Raw genomic sequence first — 21,526 nt, 5'->3', positions numbered from 1 at the left:
AACACCTTTCATTTGATACCCATAACGTACAAACAAATTCTAGAGTCACCCCTGACCCACCTTTAAGGCGATATCTCGAAAAGGCATTCACCTATAGAACTAAGGCCCACTCCCTTTTAAAATACTCATTAACACCTTTCATTTGATACCCATATCGTACAAACAAATTCTAAAGTCACCCCTGGTCCACCTTTATGGCGATATCTTGAAAAGGCGTCCGCCTATAGAACTAAGTTCCACGCCCTTTTAAAATACTCATTAACACCTTTCATTTGATACCCATATTGTATACACGCATTCTAGAGTCACCCGTGGTCCACGTTTATGGCGATATCCCGAAAAGGCGGCCACCCATAGAACTAAGGCCCACTCCCTTTTAAAACACTTATTAACACCTTTCGTTCGATACCCATATTGTACACACGCATTCTAGAGTCACCCGTGGTCCACGTTTATGGCGATATCCCGAAAAGGCGTCCACCCATAGAACTAAGGCCCACTCCCTTTTAAAACACTTATTAACACCTTTCGTTCGATAACCGTATTGTACAAACGCATTCTAGAGTCAACCCTGGTCCACTTTTATAACGATATTCCGAAAAGGCGTCCACCTATAGAACTAAGGCTCACTCCCTTTTAAAATACTCATTAACACCTTTCATTTGATACCCATAGAGTACAAACAAATTCTAGAGTCACCCTTGCTCCACCTTTATGGCGATATCTCGACAAGGCGGCCACATATAGGCCCACGCCCTCTTAAAATACTCATTAACACCTTTCATTTGATACCCATATCGTACAAACAAATTCTAGAGTCAGGCCTGGTCCACCTTTATGGCGATATCCCTAAATGGCGTCCATCTATAGAACTATGGCCCACTTCCTCTTAAAATACTCCTTAATACATTCCATTTGATACACATGTCATACAAACACATTCCAAGGTTACCCTAGGTTCTTTTTACAACATGGTGATTTTCCCTTACTTTGTCTCCACAGCTCTCAACTAAGTATGTAATGTTCGGTTACACCCGAACTCAGCCTTCCTTACTGGTTTTGATATGGGTTTAAGTGATCTCTTTCGTTTGAGGATGTCCTATGGAGATACCAACTGTACCTGTCTTTAATAAAATAGGGGTGTTGGAATGGTCCTCTTTATACCCCTACGAGTACTGTAAGACAGGGTCTCTTTCTACTATCCTCTTATGTTTAAAAGAACTGTCCGCAGGTCCTCTTTGCCCCCGTCTGTTTATGTTGCACCTATCCTCTTCGTATCCCTAGGAGTGCTATCGGATAGATCTTCTTTTTGCCTTTAGCTATGGTCTGACAAGGGTATACTAGTATTGTCCGAGTGTGAGTTGTTTGCGATGGCGTCGATTGATTTGGACGCGAATTCTTGTTTTTGATTGCCTATGGAATGGCAAAACGTTTTTGTTCGACGAATTTGAAGCGAAGTCTTTTTCCACCAAGAGCCCATGTGGGCTCTTCTCTACCTCTTCTGCTAATGGTGTATGCCGATAGAATTGTTTTCTTGGTCGGATATGTCAAATTTATTCGCATGTTCTGAGTCTAACAGAATCTTTGTTAAGTAGGACTTCACTTCCCAAGTCACAAGTACCGCTTGTCAGCTATTCTTTGTCAAAGTGTAAATGGGCTGACTTCTTTTGCAACCTATAGACTCGAGTTATCGAAATATTTAAAATTTTGTTTATCGTTTGATGACAAATGGAGTGAGAGCTGGATTTGGATTCGGGTTCTGGAATTCCTGTCCAGGGCAAAATAATGTGGGCTCCTTACATTTTCGAATCAGTTTCAGAGGAGTTAGAGGGATAGCCAGCTTCTTTTCTGCAACTTATCTCTCACCTGAGATGCGGCAGCCGCTTCGGCTCCGCCTATTAGGACTACCTATGAGAAAAGTGAAGTCTCTCACCGTTATCTTAAACAAATCAGCTTAGTAACTGATCCAAAGTCAGATGCGGATATGTCTGCGAAGATCCCAGACTCAGTATAGGAATTATGTCAATATTGTCCTATAAAGTCACTCGACCTTGAAGAACCCCTTCAGCTTTGCCAATGGTGGCATATAATACAGTGACACTGAAGTCCTCTCACACATCTACTTTACATCACCCCATGTTATTAGCAAAATTGGTTCCTTTGAGGGTTCTCTACGAAGGCGTACTTAGGGGGATAGTAGGTGCAACATTACATACAGAACTTTGAAAGCTTTTGGGGAAAAAGCTTCAAAGATAGTTTATTGAGGTTTGGGAAGCTCATTGCCCATACGCTTGATTTACTGGTTGCTCTACCATTCCACAAATCTAACCTTAGAGGCGTCATCTACATCTACTTGACATCACCCCGTGTTATTAGGAAAATTGCTACTTAAGCAAATCAGCTTAGTAACTGACCCAAAGTCAGATGCGGATATGTCTGCGCAGATCCCAGAATTATGCCAATATTGTCCTATAAGGTCACTCGACATTGAAGAAACTCCTCAGCTTAGCCAATGGTGGCATATAATACAGTGACACTGAAGTCCTCTCACGCATCTACTTTACATCACCCCGTGTTATTAGCAAAATTGCTTCCTTTAAGGGTTCTCTACGAAGGCATACTCAGGGGGATAGTAGGTGCAACATTACATACAGAACTTGGAAGGACTTTAGGGAGAAAGCTTTAAAGATAGTTTATTGAGGTTTGGGGAGCTGATTTCCCATACTTATGACTAACAGGTTGCTCTATCATTCCACAAATCTGACCTTAGATCATAGGATGGATCTAAGAAACATATGCATATTTGTTCACAAAGGGGACTGGTCTTCTTGTAGCACTTGTAAGACCACTGCGTTCTTTCTCAGCATAACTTTTCTCGACGCTCCAAGACTCTTCTAAGATCGTGAACAAATCATATAAAATTTAGCCGTCTCGTAATTTCAGCATAACCTGATTCATCTGCGATGTATTATACTAGAAGACTGTGGTCTCAGGAGAGACAAAATGCATCAGAGTTACTCCCTGGTCCTATCGGGTTTTGATCGAGTTTTTTGAAGATCTCATATTCCATCAACGTTTATTTAGTTATGCCAATCGATTTTTTCGTTTGACGTCACCTTTCGGTTGCACAGCTCAGTCACAAACACATGTACAGAAAATATATATATTAAAATATTCACATAGCTGATTGTTCAGATTTTATGAATTTTACAAGTTTCATCGGATTATTGTTAAGCTCCATTCATGAAAGGTATGAGGTATTAGGCACAGCCAAAGACAGTACCGTCCTTACTTGTTTAATGTTAATATAGCTTAGCAATCAACGTAGCTCGATCACACCTGTATACACATTGCCGTCGAAAAACTTCTATTTGGCCCATTTAGATTAAGTACACATTGTTAATTGATGCCATCTTATATTTAAGTTTTTGAACTTAGCTAAGTCATATTTTTTAATTTTTCTGTTTCACCACCAATGCTTAGCTGAGTCACAAATTAAAGGGCCAATTAATGGTGACTTACAACCATAAAACCATAACCAGATAAAACAGCTGATCTAACCTACCTTATCTAAGTCAATGTAATCGATTAATGGTGCCTTACCATAACGCTAACGCCATAACCATACCATAGCCAACCAATTGGTTTTTGGTTTTTCGCCATATCAATAACCTAAAAATATTTGAGTTAGTGAATTTAATAATTTTTTTTAGATTTTATTCATTGTTTTGGATACGTTATGACTAAGAGATTTATTTTTTGTGGAATATGTTTGTAATTTTTTGCATTTTCTTCATTTTTATGAAATTTTCACGATTTTTAGGTTAAGGCACCATTAATCGATCACATTGGAGATGGTTATGGATATGGGTATGGTTACGACTATGGCGTTAGGGTTAATGAAGCTTAATTAGCCCTTAAGGGCCACTTAATGGTGACTTATCCATAACCAGATAAAACAGCTAATCGAACCAACCTTATGGAAATCAATGTAATCGATTAATGGTGCCATACCATAACGCTTACGCCATAACCATACCATTGCCAACCAATTGGTTTTTGGGTTTTTCGCCATATCCATAACCTAAAAATATTTGAGTTGGAGAATTTATTAACTTTTTGTGGATTTTATTTATTGTTTTGGATACGTTTTGACTAAGAGACTTATTTATTGTGGTATATGTTTGTAATTTTTTGTGTATTCTTAATTTTTATGAAATTTTCACGATTTTTAGGTTATGGCACCAATAACTGATGCCAATTTGATACGGATAAGTAACAATATGGTTACAACTATGGCGTTAGGGTTTTAAGGAAGTTTAACTGGCCCCTTAGCCCACCTGTCAGCTGGCTTATTCTCGACTTTCAACAGTGTTGCTGTACAAATTTTGAGTCGAATTAAATGGCAGTATTGATACTTATTTCATTACGCAAATATAGCAAACCCCACTGTTGTGTGAATTCACTGGGTGGCGTGTAATTAAAACGTAGCCAAAAATACTACTATGTATTAAACAGCTGGCAGGGTTTTTGTATGTCAAATGGGTTTCGTAGCAAAGTTGGTGAAACTGAAAAAAAAAACTTTGCCTCAAATCTGTGCTAACTTAAGTTGCAACTAATTTTTAGCCTAAGTCGAGTTTGTGAAATCGGCCTTTAGAGCCGTAATAAATAAATAAATAAATAATTGTTTGGTAAGAGAGCGAATCAAGCATTCTTGCTGAGATAGCTTCAGAATTTTTATTTACTCGATGTAGTAGAGCTGAACCAATCTTGTTCTATATGAAATTCCGTGCACAAGTGTTAATTTTCTCTTTGTTTACAAACACCAAATAAAATTAAATAATAATAACAACAACTGAAGAAAACTGAATTAAATATCATACAAACAGATGAAGTCATTCCGTTCTAGTCAGTTCCTCGGAGTGGTCGTGCAGTGTCATCCTCGGCTCAACTGCAATTTGTCGGTCTTTTTTGGTTGAGCTGAAAATTTAAATAGGCCTCATGGTTGGCTTTGTGCTTCCTTCTGGCATTTTGGCGGAGTTGGGAGATGCAATGCTTTCCTGACCTGAAGTCAGGGTGGTGTTTTTGAACTCCTAACAGGATTCAGTGTGACAAATAGCTTTGAAATAAATATTGCTTATTTTGTGCCTGGCATGGTGCCATTTAAAAACTAAATAACTATTGATTTTGTGCCTGGCGTGGTGCCATTTAAAAACCAAAAAAATTTACATTTCGAGAAATAACGGAATTTAAATACTGAATAACGGAGCTACTGTGAATAACGGAGCTATTGTGAATATCGGAGGAATCGTGAAATGAAACGACAATCTAGAAAGACCATATTGATTTTGTACCTGTCGCTATGGTCATAGAACCCTGCCATTAATCCCAACTCCCAAAAAAAAAACAGTTGAAGTCATAGCCTAGAGACGACTCGAGTTCAAATCTCTACTCGGGTAGGATATACTTTGTAATTCAAAATACAATGGTAACTGAACACATCTTTGGCAGGATCGTAATAGCTATAATATGTAGTATGTTTAATTCTTTTCAGTTTTTTGTATCATAAAATATTATAAAACATATTAAATTTAGCGAATTGCTAAGATGAACAGACCATGATGCAATAAAACCAAACAGGTGAAGTCAGTAACACAACAACAAAAATTTCACGGGCCTCCTAATCTGGTCATGAATTTTAAAGTAGTAGGGAGGGAACATTTTTGCTACTCTTTTACCACTTTAGTAATGCAATGCGCGGAAAAAAGTCAAGCTCGATGTGTCTTCACATTCAAAAAGGGAAATCAAAAGAAAAAGAGAAAGTAAGAGGGAAGTGAGACAAGTAAAGAGAACTAGAGGAATAGGGAGAGTGAGAGTAAAAGTAAGAGTGAGGTAATGGTTTGAGAAAAAGTAGGAGTACGAGGTTAGCAGGTAGAGTAAAGAATAAATATAAGAGTAAAGGAGAGTTAGGCTTCGATATGAAAAAGAGCAGGTGGAGTAAGAGGCAAAGGGGAAGATTAACTGAAGAATGACGGAAATATAAAAATTAAATAAAAAAATAAAAAATTTAAGACGCGATAACTTCCGAAGAGATCTAAAGCCGAGGTTCTCTTTTCTTCCAATTTGCGTCGTAGGTAGGTAGGTTGAACTGGCCGGTCCATGAGGACCTCACATAGACTGATTGAGTCCGTAGTGTTACCAGAAGTTTGTTTTAACGACCAAACTGAAAAACCCTATCAAAAACCAGGACCTATGTTATAAAATAACTCCGTCCTCTTGGCAAATACTAGAAGCTTCCTAGGACTTAAGCCACTTGCTGCTTCTAGATCTGACAGCTGTATCACTCCTAATAGCTGGAGTCTTAGCCTGGCAAGTGCAGGGCACGATCACAGAACGTGCTCGATCGTTTCCTCCTCCAACCCGCACTTCCTACACCTGCTATCACTGACCAAGCCTAATTTAAAGGCATGTGACGCCAGAAGGCAGTGTCCAGTCAGAATACCCGTCATGAGTCTACAGTCCTCTCTTTTTAATGATAGAAGCAACTGTGTTAGTCTAAGGTTGTAAGACCTACACATAATCTTCGACACTTTACAGCCCCGCGCTTGAACCCACGCCTTTTCTGCTTGGTGGATCATGTGCACCTCTCGCCTTCGCTTAATCTCGCCCAATCTAATTGGGACGTCTACTGAGCAAGCTTCAAGGGATGCGCCCTTTTTAGCTAATTCGTCCGCTTTTTCATTCCCATCTATTCCCATATGCCCTGGGACCCAATATAGATGTATGCTTCTCCCTGTCCCGATTCTCTCCAGAGACTGCTTACACCCTAACACGCATTTAGATGCTGTGCTATGCGAGATTATTGCCTTAATTGCTGCTTGACTGTCAATATAAAAGTTAACACGGTTGCAGCTTAAGCTATTCTCTTCCAGGGTTTCTACTGCTTTGGTTACGGCTAATATTTCCGCTTGGAAAACGCTACAGTAATCCGGCAGCCTGTAGGATCTGCTTAATTCCGGATCAGCGCAGTATACCGCAGACCCTACTCCTTCCACTATTTTGGAACCATCGGTGTACACATGTATCGCCTCGTCCGCCATTTGCGCACCCTTGCGCCAACCGTCCACCTCTATTGTGGCCTTGAGATCTCCCTCAAAGTGCAGGTAGGGAATCATGTAGTCTGTTCGTCTTGTGACTGAGGACGCTATACTACTATGGCCATATGGTCGGCGCTCAAGCTGCCCCGAAGCATCGAGCCTGGTTGCGGTCGTTAACGCTTTGTTCTTTGCTACCAGGTCTACAGGTGGAATGTGCAGAATGGCATACAGTGCAGCCGTCGGGGTTGTTTTCAGGGCTCCCGTAATGCAAAGCATCGATAGTCTGCATACCCCCTCTAATTTTTTGAGGTATGTTGTTTTTTGTGTGGCTTTCCACCAAAAAAGAACTCCATAGTATAGAATAGGGCTTACAATCGCTGTAAAAACCCAATGAGAAAGAGAGGGCGATAGGCCCCACGTACACCCCAGCATTCTTTTACATGCATAGAGTGCCGTTGAGGCCTTTCTTGACCCTCTCCTCCACGTTGAGCTTCCATGACAGCTTACTGTCTAGGATGATTCCTAGATATTTTGTGCAAGGTTTCTCCTGTAAGGTCACCGCTCCTAACTTAGGCCTGGTCCAATTTGGGACCTTGTACCTCTTTGTAAACAAGACCATATCCGTCTTCTCCGCATTGACTTTCAGCCCGACATTAGATGCCCAGGTATGAATATCCCGAAGCGCCCGATCCATCAAAGAACTAATCGTTGGAAGGCATTTTCCACTTATGACAATTGCAACGTCATCTGCGTAAGCCGTAAGTTTTACGGGTCCCTCATCGAATTGCCTGAGCAGTTGGTTGATGACCAGTGTCCACAGCAGAGGTGATAGCACCCCTCCCTGCGGCGTGCCCCTGTCCACTGATTTCGTGGCCTCGTACAATCCCCATTGTGATGTAATCTTTCTGCAATTTAACATGCAGCCGATCCATCTGATTAAGGCAGGATGTACTTTAATGTAATTAAGACCATCCATAATCGCCCATTTTGCAACATTATTGAAAGCCCCGGCAATGTCCAAGAAGACTCCTAGAGCATACTCCTTATATTCCAAGGATTTCTCTATGCTTATTACCACCCTATGCAATGCGGTGTCTACCGACTTGCCTTTGGTGTACGCATGCTGTGTTGTGGAGAGCAGCTTTTCATCCACGTTGGACTTTATGTACACATCTATCAGCCTCTCAAAGGTTTTGAGCAGAAATGATGTTAAGCTAATGGGTTTATAGTCTTTGGGATACACGTGACCGATCTTCCCCGCCTTTGGTAGAAAAGCTACACGAGCAGTTCTCCAAGAGTGCGGTACATGATTCAGTCTTATGCACCCATCGAATATTATTTTAAGCCATTCCACGACCGCCCTACTTGAGACTTGTAGCATGGCCGGGAATATACCATCTGGGCCCGGCGATTTAAACTTAGAAAACGTCTTCACTGCCCACTCGATCTTGGTATCGGTCACCAAGCCCGGCACCACTAGCTCCGTGATCGAAGTGTGAGTGATGTCTGCTGGTTCTTCTAAACCGTCTCCCGATGGGAAATGTGTATCGAGAAGCACCTCAAGGGATTCCTCACTATCACGTGACCATTCCCCGTTCTCTTTCTTTATTAGTCCCTGGACTATGTTTCCCTTTGCTAGGACTTTTTTCAACCGTGCTGTTTCACTGGAGCACTCTATGTCCGTACAGAAACTTTTCCATGAGTTTCTCTTCGCCCTGGTAATTTCACGCTTGTAGATCCTCAGTAGATCCCTGTACTCGTCCCGACACGCTTCGCTTTCCGCGGTCTTTGCGAGTTTAAACATTTCTTTTACCTGTCTTCTTAGAAGACTCAGCTCATTGCTCCACCATGGCGGCTTTGCTTTTCCTCTGAATCTTCTTAGAGGGCAAGCTTTGTTATACGCAGTCATAAGCGTCCTTGTTAGGAATTCATTCGACTCCTCCAGTTCCTCTACATTAGCAACCTCTTTGGGTTGTCCCAGTTTCGTTTCTACATGTTTCTGGAATTTAGTCCAATTCGTTGCCCTAGGGTTTCTAAAGGTTCCTCCCTTCTCTACCCTCTTTAGTGGAATGCTAAACCTTATATATGCATGGTCGGAGAAGGATGGTCTATCGAGAACCATCCAATCATACCTTGATATATCACGCTCGGAGCTCAATGTAATATCCAGAACATTGCTGGATGTTGGACCAATGTATGTAGGAATATTTCCCCTGTTGGCTATCTGCAAATTGGTTTGCAGGATGTAACAAAATAGAGATTCGCCTCTCTCGTTCGTATCTGCTCCTCCCCACGCATTGTGGTGCGCATTTGCATCTGCGCCTATGACCAACCGCCCTTTGCGCCCTTCCTCCTGTACTAGCCTTTTGCACTCCATCGGTGGAACCTCCGCAGCATGGGCCATGTTGCAGGACGCCAGGATAAATGCCAGCTTATTCTTTTGCTCAACGGCCACCGCTACGAGATCCTCGGTGGTGTAATTAGGCAGCATATATGAATGCAGCTGTTTCCTTACCATTACTACAGCTCGCACCCGTCCTTCCGTTTGTGCGTAGTAAACGCCAAACCCGCGCGCGCTAAGTCCAGAAACCTTTCCTCCCGATGAGAGCCACGGCTCCTGGATCAGCGCCACGCCAAACGAACCCTCCTCAAGGGTTAGGAGGAGTTCGCTCGACGCCACCTTACTGTGTTGGAGGTTTATCTGTAGGACTCGCAGCACCATTGGGCTGTTTGTTTGGTTTAGAGTATTCGAGGCCCCCTTCAGCCTCTCGTGAATGTTGTGCCGTGTGTTCCTCTGTGCAAGTCACAGCACCATTTAGCGGTTGGTCCTCTTCTAGCACGTTCGTGGTGACGTCGGGGACCTCCACCTGTCTTTTTTCCCTTAGGCTTCTGAGGTCCTTTTCGACTTCGCCCACTTCCAGCGTGTTAGGATTTTTATCCTCGGGACTTCTTTTCCTGAGTCGCATGTAAATTTTGCCAGTGCCAAAGGACATTTTGCCAAGCTGCGTTTACAAAATATCCTCCGCCTGCTTGTTTATTTGGAAGATGTAGAACTGACCATCCTCGGTAGGCCGAGATACAATAAGTACCTTCCAATCCTGTGTCGGTATGTTCGGATTCTGATTCTGCAGAAGTCGCAGTGTATCCTCCGACTTCATCACGCATGGTATCCATACCTTAACTTTTGGTACCGTGGGGATTTGCGCTTTATCCACCACCTCAAACCGCGCGTTCGTGCCTTGCCTTTGGAGGTTTGGAACGACTTCCTCCAGCCACCGCAAGCTCGCGATGTTGTCGCACGCTATCATCTTCACACCATTATACCATCCCCCCGAATCAAAGGTTGGAAGGGGCTTACTTGGTTGTTCCCGCATCATCTTAAGCATTAAGCTAATAAGCTCCCTTTCCACAGATCTCCACCTTTCAGTAGTCATTTGTCAGAACGGACTGCTACGATCAACCAGCGCCACAGTCACTGACTGCTTTGCCACATCACTCATCTTCTCGGGAAAAGCAGGAGTCTTAGTGTTATCTCCCTTTGGAACCTCCGAGAACACCGGAGTCTTCGCGTTAACTCCCTTTAGCGCCTCCGAGAAAGCCGGAGTCTTAGCGTTATCTCCCTTTGGCTTATCTCCTACTTCCGTAGTTGGAACTTCCCTCTGACTGGCAGCTTTCGAGGTAGTTGCTACCTCGCTATTGGAACCCATCTGTCTTACAGCTTTGGGCCTACTTGTCTTGTCTATGCGACTGCCCTGCCTCGCGGCTCTAGGACTGGGTCCTTTCTGCCTCTTGAAAGCAGGCTTGTCGCCTTCTGCCGAACGTTGCCTCTTCATTCTGCCATTCGACGCTTCTTCCTCCTCGTAAAATTTGCGTCGTGCTCCTCTTGATTTTCCCTACAAATTGGCCGGACGGGACCTACATGTTTTATGCCGACTCCGAACGGCATCTGCAAAGCAGATGAGTTTTCACTGAGAGCTTTTCATGGCAGAAATACACTCGGAGCGCTTGCCAAACACTGCCGAGGGGCGACCCCGTTTAGAAAAATTTTCTTCTAATTGAAAAACCTTATTTCTAAAATTTTGATGTTGCTTTGCCCGGGGTAGGAACCCAGGGCATACGGTGTGGTAGGCGGAGAACGCTACCATCACACCACGGTGGCCGCCAAATATAAAAATTAATTGGACCGATTAAGGTAACCTGAAAAAACGAAGAGGGGAGAGAAAATAAGAGAGGAATAAGAGAGTTCGACAGAGGTGAGGTGTATGGATAAAGAAAGTCAGAACAACGTCTGTCGGGTTTGATCATATGACTGGGAGGGATCTCGGTTAGTGCTCTCACTGATGTTAATCAAATTAACAAAATACAACAGATGATTGCAAACGGGTAGTTACAAATAGAGGGGGAAAGAAAGGAAGAGTATACAGCACTGATGACCTGATATCATGGCGGAAACATAGAAGGTTGCAGCATGATGACATACCTACAAACATGTACATAATTGGTTTTTGTAAATTCGATGGTCTAATGTCCAAATTGTACTGCGCCGGAAGTTGATGTATCAAATAAAGTAAAAACAAGTAAGGAAGGTTAAGTTCGGGTGTAACCGAACATTACATACTCAGTTGAGAGCTATGGTGACAACATAAGGGAAAATAACCATGTAGGAAAATGAACCGAGGGAAACCCTGGAATGTGTTTGTATGACATGTGTATCAAATGAAAGGCATTAAAGAGTATTTTATGAGGGAGTGGGCCATAGTTCTATAGGTGGACGCCATTTAGGGATATAGCCATAAAGGTGGATCAGGTTGACTCTAGAATGTGTTTGTAAGATATGGGTATCAAATTAATACTATGTTCAAACAGAAAAATAAATTGAGGAAATTTCGATTTGAATTGAGTGCTGTTCATACAACTCGATTTAGCTTACACAATAGTAATTTGATAGCTGGTTGGCTCATCGCTACAGCAAGAACATACCTTTGTTCAGACTGTCAAAATGAACACGCAAATTATTAGGCGAATGAAATGGAATGAAAACATAAAACTTTGAAATTGTTGTGTGTTGTAAGAAAATGTGTTCAATGTTTTGGTTTCATTTTGATTTTGCCATCTTCTTTTGACAATCCCTACTCCAGTGAAATGAAAGACATAAAATCAGCTGATGAGATGAGCCAACCATACAGTTCAGCCATGCGTAACTGACGTTTAAGTATACTCAATAAACACACTTTACAATGTTGCATTTGCAGTTTGAAACAATTTATTACGCAATTTTGTTTAAATTGGCAATTTATTATTACAATTTATTATATGACAAATTGCGTAATAAATTGCCCAAATAGTATAAATTGCCAATTTGGTGTGTGTTTGAACCTAGTATAAAGGTATTAATGAGAGTTTTAAAAGGGAGTGGTGGTAGTTGTATATGTGAAGGCGTTTTCCAGATCGCGACCAAAATGTGGACCAGGGTGACCCAGAACATTATCTGTTGGATACCGCTAATTTATTTATATATGTAATACCTGCCAAGATTTTAAGGATTTTTTATTTGGCCCTGCGGAACTTTTTCATTTTCTTCTACTTAATATGGTAGGTGTCACAACCATTTTATAAAGTTTTTTCTAAAGTTATATTTTGTGTCAATAAACCAATCCAATTACCTCACCATGTTTCATCCCTTTTTTCGTATTTGGTATAGAATTATGGCATTTTTTTCATTTTTCGTAATTTTAGATATCGAAAAAGTGGGCGTGGTCATTGTCGGATTTCGTTCATTTTTCATACCAAGATAAAGTGAGTTCAAGTAAGCACGTGAACTAAGTTCATTAAAGATATGTCGATTTTTGCTCAAGTTATCGTGTTAACGGCCATGCGGAAGGACAGACGAACGACTGTGTATAAAAACTGGGCGTGGCATAAACCGATTTCGCCCGTTTTCACAGAAAATAGTTAACATCATAAAATCTATGCCACTACCAAATTTCAAAAGGATTGGTTAATTTTTGTTCGACTTATGGCGTTAAAAGTATCCTAGACAAATTAAATGAAAAAGGGCGGAGCCACGCCCATTTTGAAATTTTCTTTTATTTTTGTATTTTGTTGCACCATATCATTACTGGAGTTGAATGGTGACAGAATTTACTTATATACTGTAAAGATATTAAATTTTTTGTAAAAATTTTACTTTAAAAAAAAATTTTTTTTAAAAGTGGGCGTGGTCCTTCCCCGATTTTGCTAATTTTTATTAAGCGTACATATAGTAATAGGAGTAACGTCCCTGCCAAATTTCATCATGATATCTTCAACGACTGACAAATTACAGCTTGCAAAATTTTTAAATTACCTTCTTTTAAAAGTGGGCGGTGCCACGCCCATTGTCAAAATTTTACTAATTTTCTATTCTGCGTCATAAATTCAACTCATCTACCAAGTTTCGTCGCTTTATGTCTTTGGTAATGAATTATCGCACTTTTTCGGTTTTACGAAATTTTCGATATCGAAAAAGTGGGCGTGGTTATAGTCCGATATTGTTCATTTTAAATAGTGATCTAAGATGAGTGCTCAGGAACCTACATACCAAATTTCATCAAGTTACCTCAAAATTTGCTCAAGTTATCGTGTTAACGGCCATGCGGAAGGACAGACGGACGACTGTGTACAAAAACTGGGCGTGGCATCAACCGATTTCGCCCATTTTCACAGAAAACAGTTAGCATCATAAAATCTATGCCCGTACCAAATTATAAAAGGATTGGTTAATTTTTGTTCGACTTATGGCGTTAAAAGTATCCTAGACAAATTAAATGAAAAAGGGCGGGGCCACACCCATTTTGAAATTTTCTTTTATTTTTGTATTTTGTTGCACCATGTCATTACTGGAGTTGAATGTTGACATAATTTACTTATATACTGTAAAGATATTAATTTTTTTGTTAAAATTTTACTTTAAAAAAAATTTTTTTTTAAAGTGGGCGTGGTCCTTCTCCGATTTTGCTAATTTTTATTAGGCGTACATATAGTAATAGGAGTAACGTCCCTGCCAAATTTGATCATGATATCTTCAACGACTGACAAATTACAGCTTGCAAAAATTATAAATTACCTTCTTTTAAAAGTGGGCGGTGCCACGCCCATTGTCCAAAATTTTACTAACTTTCTATTCTGCGTCATAAATGCAACTCATCTACCAAGTTTCGTCGCTTTATCTGTCTTTGGTAATGAATTATCGCACTTTTTCGGTTTTACGAAATTTTCGATATCGAAAAAGTGGGCGTGGTTATAGTCCGATATCGTTCATTTTAAATAGCGATCTGAGATGAGTGCTCAGGAACCTACGTACCAAATTTCATCAAGTTACCTCAAAATTTACTCAAGTTATCGTGTTAACGGACTGACGGACGGACGGACGGACGGACGGACGGACATGGCTCAATCAAATTTTTTTTCGATCCTGATTATTTTGATATATGGAAGTCTATATCTATCTCGATTCCTTTATATATGTACAACCAACCGTTATCCAATCAAACTTAATATACCCTGTGAGCTCTGCTCAACTGAGTATAAAAAGTTTATAATCAGCTGTCCCGTGCTGCCACCTTGTATAGTGCCGCCATGTCTGATATGAACCATTCATTCTCTCTCAGTTCGTTTCCAAGAATGGGTATTAAGTATCAGATGGCTATAGAGTTGCCTAAAATATGCAAACAAAAAAACTCATAAATTAAACCTTTACCATGTAAAATAACCCAAAGTTATTCTGTAATGCCCAAATTTGATATTGAGGATGATGGCATCTATGGTCAATAATATTAAAATGAACCTTTTAACGCACTCTCAGAGAACGATAAGTTTCATATCAGGACATCAGTGGTACACAGTGGGGACAGGTTTATCGCTTCAACAACAACAACAACAACAACAACAACAACAACTTCATGATATTGTTCCATATAGCCAGTCATCCCATTGACGTCAACGGTTTGTTTGCATATTCATTAGTTGCGAACAATGTGATACTCTAAAGATCCAGCCATTCAGTTCCGTTGACTAGAACTTCGTAATTCTGAGACCTGAAAATTAGTTGTACATAATGGCCATGGGTATTCTTTAATATGCAAAAAGAAGCAAAGACCCGCTTACAAACTGAAATACAGACCGTATGCGTTATTTTTCTGTATGTCAAGGTTCGATTCGAGCTCCATGGCAGAACAATAATTTTTATGATAACACGGTGCTACAGTAATTTTGCACTTTTCAAGTGACCTAGTGTACGTTTTGGGCCTTGACGAGTACATCAAGAAAATGTGTTTCAAAATTCTCTAACACCCTCAAGCTTTCATTGTTTAAAACCCGTTTTTCGTCTACTACGCCCACTCCTACAATCATCAAACAATTTTATCATACGCGCGGTCGAAGAAATTGTTAAAAGCTTCTTTCACGGCTTTATTCGTGACGTTGCTTACCAACGAACAACCCACAGATATAACAAAACTTGTTACGATTATCACACATTTTATAAAAAATAAAACAGTCATGGACCTTTACACCAACGAAAACAACCACTGACTAAAGCCGGAGTCATTGGTGCCGTATGTCGTATCGCTGTATCCGTATCCCTAACGTAATCAGCTGTTTATCGTTACGACGGTAAACCAAAACGCAATTGGTTGGCTACGATACGGTTACGACCTTAGCGGCACCAATAATCGATTGCATTGATTCTCATAAGGTTGGTCGAATCAGCTGTTAAAAGGTTACCGATACGGTTACCGATAAAGCACAAGCTTAATGTAATTGTGCTAAAACTGCACGGTACGACATCGACTTTGGTGGCAGTGTAGTTTTCTTGTTTACAGTAAGCGTCGTAACATATGCCCGATTTCAGGTGAAAAATTTGAGTGTCATTTAACTTTTTTTCGACGAAAAACCGTTTTTAAACAATATCTTAAAAATTTTGGGGTGTTAGACAATTTTGAAACACATTATCATAATGTACTCGTCCATCATTCAATTACTACAGGTTTGTTCTTCAATGGTGACAGATCTTTGACACTCTCAAATTAAAAAATCTGGTCGGTTGCTTTTACGAAGTAAGGAAAACGAGAAATAATTAAATTCCCTTCAGGGAAATTGTAATAGACAAATATCTTTGGTAGTATATTAGTAGTGATAATAAATTTGTGAATGTCAAAAGTTTTTGGGGAAATAATTCATTTTCTACTAAATATTTCATGAATTGATAAAGTTATGTCGGTTCGGTCATTCTCTCAGAAATTGTTTGAAGAGTGCCGTACGTCAGAATTTTATTCAAAAATGCACTATCTCAAAATTTGTTTCCAAAATTCCCTACATGAGCATAAGTTCAATGCATTTTGTCATAAGAGGGAGTTAATGAAAAGCATTCTGAGATGAACCGTTCTACAATCTAACTCTAATATAGGGCGGTTTTGTGACAAATCCTGAATTGGGAAATTTTTGAAAAATATTTTGAGATAGCATGATTTTGAACAAGCAGTCGACATGGGGTGATACGATACTCAGCAGCCGCAATGAACTAACAAAAACAAAAATAAAAGAAAATGGCTTATTTTCTTAAAACTTTATATTCCTACCTTGAATTTGACAGAAGGGTTAAGCTTTTGTGCGGTCCTGCTACACAGGGCGTATTCACCTTTTTATTCTGAAATTTCGGAAAGCTTTTTCCTTTAAGTATTCATGAGAGCGTCCCGGATAAGCAGTTAATTTAGAATATTCCGAATACGTTCATTTGATACTACCTCACGACGTCCGAATATGCATAATATTCCAAATATAAACCGATTCTCCAAATTCTTAAATGGAGACGAATGTTACGAACATACGGAATTAATGGAACAGAAGGTCGACTTTTAATACGCCCCCAAAAATATCGACAGAAGTGTCAAAAGACGCGTATTGACCTCGATAACAATAGCTCGAAGGCGGAAATAAAAATTTTAGCTCGTTCAAAAGATATTGACGAAAAACCGAAAAATTACCCCGGATTGCGTTGCCAGCCTTCAGCCGAGCTTATAAAAAATTACCTGGCCGGTCCACAAATGAGGTGGGATCAAAATTAAATGCGTGCAAAATCCCTTTGTACACAAAATCTTTTTCAGTGCACAAAAACATTACAACAACCACATGAAAATTGCCAACTTCATCTGCAAATATCTCCGGACAGAGATACAATTTTTAATTTCCGCCTTAGAATTATTTTTGTAGAGGTCACCTCTCGATATTTTTAAACGCGTATTAGCAGTAGACTCCTGTTGTAGCCTTTTACCTGAATAAGTTAACATGCCCATTAACATGTACATTTCGTTATGGCATCTCCATTATTTACTAATGACATTTTTACGTGGATCGACTTAATAGTCGAGGTTTTGACGTTAAACGATGAATTGTGAATCGGTTTAGGCTTCGTATGTTCATAGGTTTATGAAAGTGTACGATTCCTTGGTGTCCGTACTTTTCATAAAACCTATGTTCAGCCACACTAATAGATCATGGCGTAGTTAATAAATTCATCATAAAATTAAAATAAATATTCTAAGGAATTATGCAGTTAAGTATTTATCGGGTATTTGTAAACTGATTGCTTCCTTTTTCTACTACTAATATTTTTCGAAAATTCGCAAAGAAACAACACAGTTAACGGATGTCAATTCGATTTGGGAGCAAATGGCTGCAATTGTCAAAAATGTGTCTTTCGAGCAAACCTCTTGTGATTGAATTATGATGTTCTCGTCAAGACCCACAACGTACACTAGGTCGCTCAAAAAGTGTTTTGAATTTTGAAAATTTCAGACGACTTGCCATAGCTGCGCATATAGATCCATTTCGTAGGGGGCTAAGCCTTCATCATCAGTACGCTTTAGGCACGCTCCGCTAACCATTTAACTATATAGCGATGGTTTGTTTGACTGATAAATTGCTACTTCTATTCCTCTTTACCAACTATATTTAATCAGCGTTGCGCCAACTGTTGCAAATCACTGATAATGCTGGATTTGTTTATTGTTTGACATTCCCATGTGCTCTTGGTTTGTTAACAATTTTTGTTTGTTTTTTCGGCCTATTTATACAGGATTACAATAATTTTTATGATAATTATTGTTTTTTGTTCTTTTTTTAATTTTTCTATAATGGAATAATTGAATTATAAATAATTAAATTATTATACAAATTATTGTTCTGGCTTTGAGCTCGAATGGAAACTTGAATTTTATAATTCAGAATGCCATGAATGTGATATTTTTGCATGATACTGAAAACATTAATCATAGAGAGAAAAACTAGAAGCAAAACTTCAATTAAGAGAGAGAGTATTGTCAAATGCTACTCCATTTTGTAATACGAGCCGGACCCGTGCGCATCTTGCGCAACTAATATAAAAGTCTCTTATCAAATATCAACAGAAATCAGCTGTTCTATCAATCAATTAAAAATTACAGCTTGCGCTGCCATCTGGCATATGGTAGCAACTGCCGGTAATGCAGTGCAAATATTCACAATAGTGCCATAGTACAAATAGATTTCTTTGTGTGCTCGCAATCGTTTATTTTTAACAAATTATTTTAATAATATATAGCTAAACAAAAGCACTACGACCAAAATTGCCCAAAGTTCGCTAATAGCCCGAATCTCCATCTTCACAGCCAAAACTTTATATATAGATTTGGATTCCAAAAAATGAATGAGCCTAAAAGGGACCCGTACATAAAAACAGCAATTAGAAATAATATATATGATTGAATTCAACAGTCTGTTTTTTTGTATCATGGATCAACGATTAATTATTTCATTTGACAGTTAACTCAGCTCAACATTCATAAAAGCAAATTTCTATCACTCAACTGTTGGAACATGTTTGAATCGTTTCAATAACAGTTGTGTTCGCTGAAAGTTTTCAATCAAATAAAGCGCAGAGTTGCATTTCTCAAGTTAAATATCAACAGATATTAAGTCTAAAACACTACTCGATCGGTTAAAAAAAAAAAAAAAAAAACTTACAATGTGGTATAAAAGTGCAGTTTCAGTTGAACTTGGTCTGCCTTCCATGTTGTTTTGTTAGCTTGTATTATAGCTATCGCTTGTATTTTATTTGTTTCGCACGTAGGTTTGTGTACTGTTTTGTAGTTGTAATTGTTTTCCTGCTGACGTTAACTCGAAAATAATTTCATCCATTCAATTAAGGTTTTTCTTCGTTCATTTGCTCATTCCCAACTAAGAAGTTCTTACCAAAATCTCCTTGGACTTTTACGTGATTTCTTCTCACTCTTCTTCTTCTTCTCAGCCTTATTTATGTTCTTAGTGTTTGGCAGTTGTTTGTAATTGCAGAGTAATGGATTTTATAATAGATTTAGTTAGCCATACTGTTTGCTGTTGCTTGGTTGAATTTATATTTTTTATCAAATTAATAAGTTTGCCATTCGACCATGAAAATAATTAAAAGTTTGAATATATGTATTTAAATACAGTTATATTAGTGTTGGTAAATGAGAAAACTGTCTGATCACGTTCAAGTAAATAACTAACAATCTCTGACTAGGCAAGTCGCTCGTAGGAATTTGAAATCGAAAAAGACTGTCATAAAGTCTAAGAATCACTATAGGGAAACAACGACGTCTGACTCACAAGCTTGGGAATTCGCTCTAAAAACAACGAACCCGAAGTTTTGGGAGAGTACGGTTTAAAGCGCTGACCTGTTGCCCCTATAGTCTTTGGGCCTTAGGCATTCTCCTTCCTTATTGGGGGTATCAAAGGGGCGCAATGTTTAATGTGGAGATTCTCATAGATCTACCCCTCCTTACCTAAGGGAAACCCCTTTCTATGCCTAAAATCCATCAAGGTAGATGGAAGGTTATTCTAAGAACTGCTTCTGCCGTTACCTGCGCTCTCACCATTACCGTCGCTCTCTCTCCTCCTCTCTCTATCTCGCTTTCTAGGAACTAATGCTGCCGGTAATAAAGAAAAAGGGTCGCGTTATGTCCGCGTGCTCCGAGTAAAAACTGACTGTGTTATTATTTTATAGGGGTTTTGTGTGTTCTCCCTTGACCCTAGTGCTGCTGAGCTTACCTCAGCCTTCGATGAAAAAAGGCACCTCCACACTATTTGCATTCTGTCTGAAACGAGACAGGTTGTGTAACAACTAAAGGAGGAAGGCTCTAGCTCAGATAAGTCTTACAATCGTTAGTGTATCACGCAACTGCATAATTTTTTAACTTGTGGCTATTTTTTAGACTTTACCTAATCTCGGACCAAATGTTTTTATCTCGAAATAAGAAATCCATCTTTGAACCCAAGTCAAGCAGTCATCAGCGCAGCATATTATTTAACTCTTCTTGAAGTTGTTGCAGGAAGTTTGAAAGGTACCTCTTGAGTCTAGGAGTATGGCATAAAGAATATTTTTTCAAAATGGGATCATATCCGCTATGATTTGGCTAATCCTCCGATTGTATCTCTACCAGGAAAAGCTGCACCAAAAAAAAAATCCTTTACTCGTAGCATAGACTCTGGTTTGTTGAAAAAAACTTCTGATAACGCTCGCAATACCTTCAGTCTATATGAGGTCGCACCGGTTAGTTCTACCTAACCTAATATCGTAGTAGATACCATATAGAGCCGGGATTCAAGCTGTTGTGTAATGCAAGAATTTTTAGCGGCTCACAGCGTAATTTACAGCTTCTCCAATGCAATTGCCTGTTTATTTTGCAGGAGAGGTTATAGCGACCCAAACTTCGGCACGGAAGCTGTTCCCGAGGTGGTCGCGCTAGTACCAGCAAAGGACCATTAACTCTCCAAAACCTTCGAGGAGTATCATTATCGCTACAAGAAGAAGAAGTCGGCATATAAACTGAAGGTCTCACCAAAACAAGAAATAAAACGACGAGTTGTAATAAATATATTCACTTCCTTCTGTTTATCAAATGGAGTTCACAATGCTCTGCTCGGGGCAATGTATGATGTGTGTACATAAGTATCTTCCATATTCCAAACAACTATACCTTTCCTTCAACAAAAAATAAGTATGTAGAATGGTTAAAGTTTTATGTAATGGATACCTTTTTAATTATGTGTGATCACGTTCGGTAACTACATTCATTAATAAGTTCTAATTTTCTTCCACTACATCTTGTGTACTATTTCTATTGTACTATTTGCAAGAATCTCATTGTTCTTCACTCAATTTATAATGTCAATTATTTATTTGGGTATTGGGTTCATTTACTACTTTTCTTCCATTTTAGTTTTCAAGGGGGAAAACTTATCTTTAATGCGCTCTTGGAAAATAGTTTTAAAAGAATATGCATGATATACCAGGGACTGGGTTGGTAGTCACACACATAAACATTTCTTTTATTAGCCTTTTATTAACTCAAAACTAATTGGCAATGAATTAT

The 21,526-nt window shown here is 39.3% G+C and overlaps 1 protein-coding gene and 1 long non-coding RNA gene across 11 annotated transcripts in view; one reads left to right on the top strand and one right to left on the bottom strand.

The window, feature by feature from the left end:
* Positions 1-15,655, bottom strand: part of LOC137240676 (uncharacterized) — a 61,893-nt gene extending 46,238 nt beyond the window's left edge. The window contains exon 1 of the long non-coding RNA XR_010949802.1: positions 15,566-15,655. This is a non-coding gene — a long non-coding RNA (uncharacterized lncRNA). The remainder of the gene's footprint in view (positions 1-15,565) is intronic.
* jhamt (juvenile hormone acid methyltransferase) overlaps positions 1-21,526 on the top strand; it is a 144,347-nt gene that overhangs the window by 96,164 nt on the left and 26,657 nt on the right. For 4 of the 10 annotated variants that reach the window (XM_067767251.1, XM_067767243.1, XM_067767252.1 and 1 more), the window contains exon 2: positions 20,841-21,151. The exons of 3 other annotated variants lie outside the window; for them this stretch is intronic. The gene's annotated coding sequence lies outside the window, so the exon portion shown is untranslated. Of the gene's footprint in view, positions 1-4,895; positions 5,489-20,840; positions 21,152-21,526 lie in introns of those variants that run through there. 3 more of the 10 variants (XM_067767245.1, XM_067767247.1, XM_067767246.1) reach the window with 3 other exon arrangements.

This window comes from Eurosta solidaginis, chromosome 2 (assembly GCF_040869045.1).
Source record: "Eurosta solidaginis isolate ZX-2024a chromosome 2, ASM4086904v1, whole genome shotgun sequence".
NCBI lineage: Eukaryota > Metazoa > Arthropoda > Insecta > Diptera > Tephritidae > Eurosta > Eurosta solidaginis.
The sequence above is the reverse complement of the archived record's forward strand: the minus strand, read 5'-3'. Positions and strand labels throughout refer to the sequence as shown.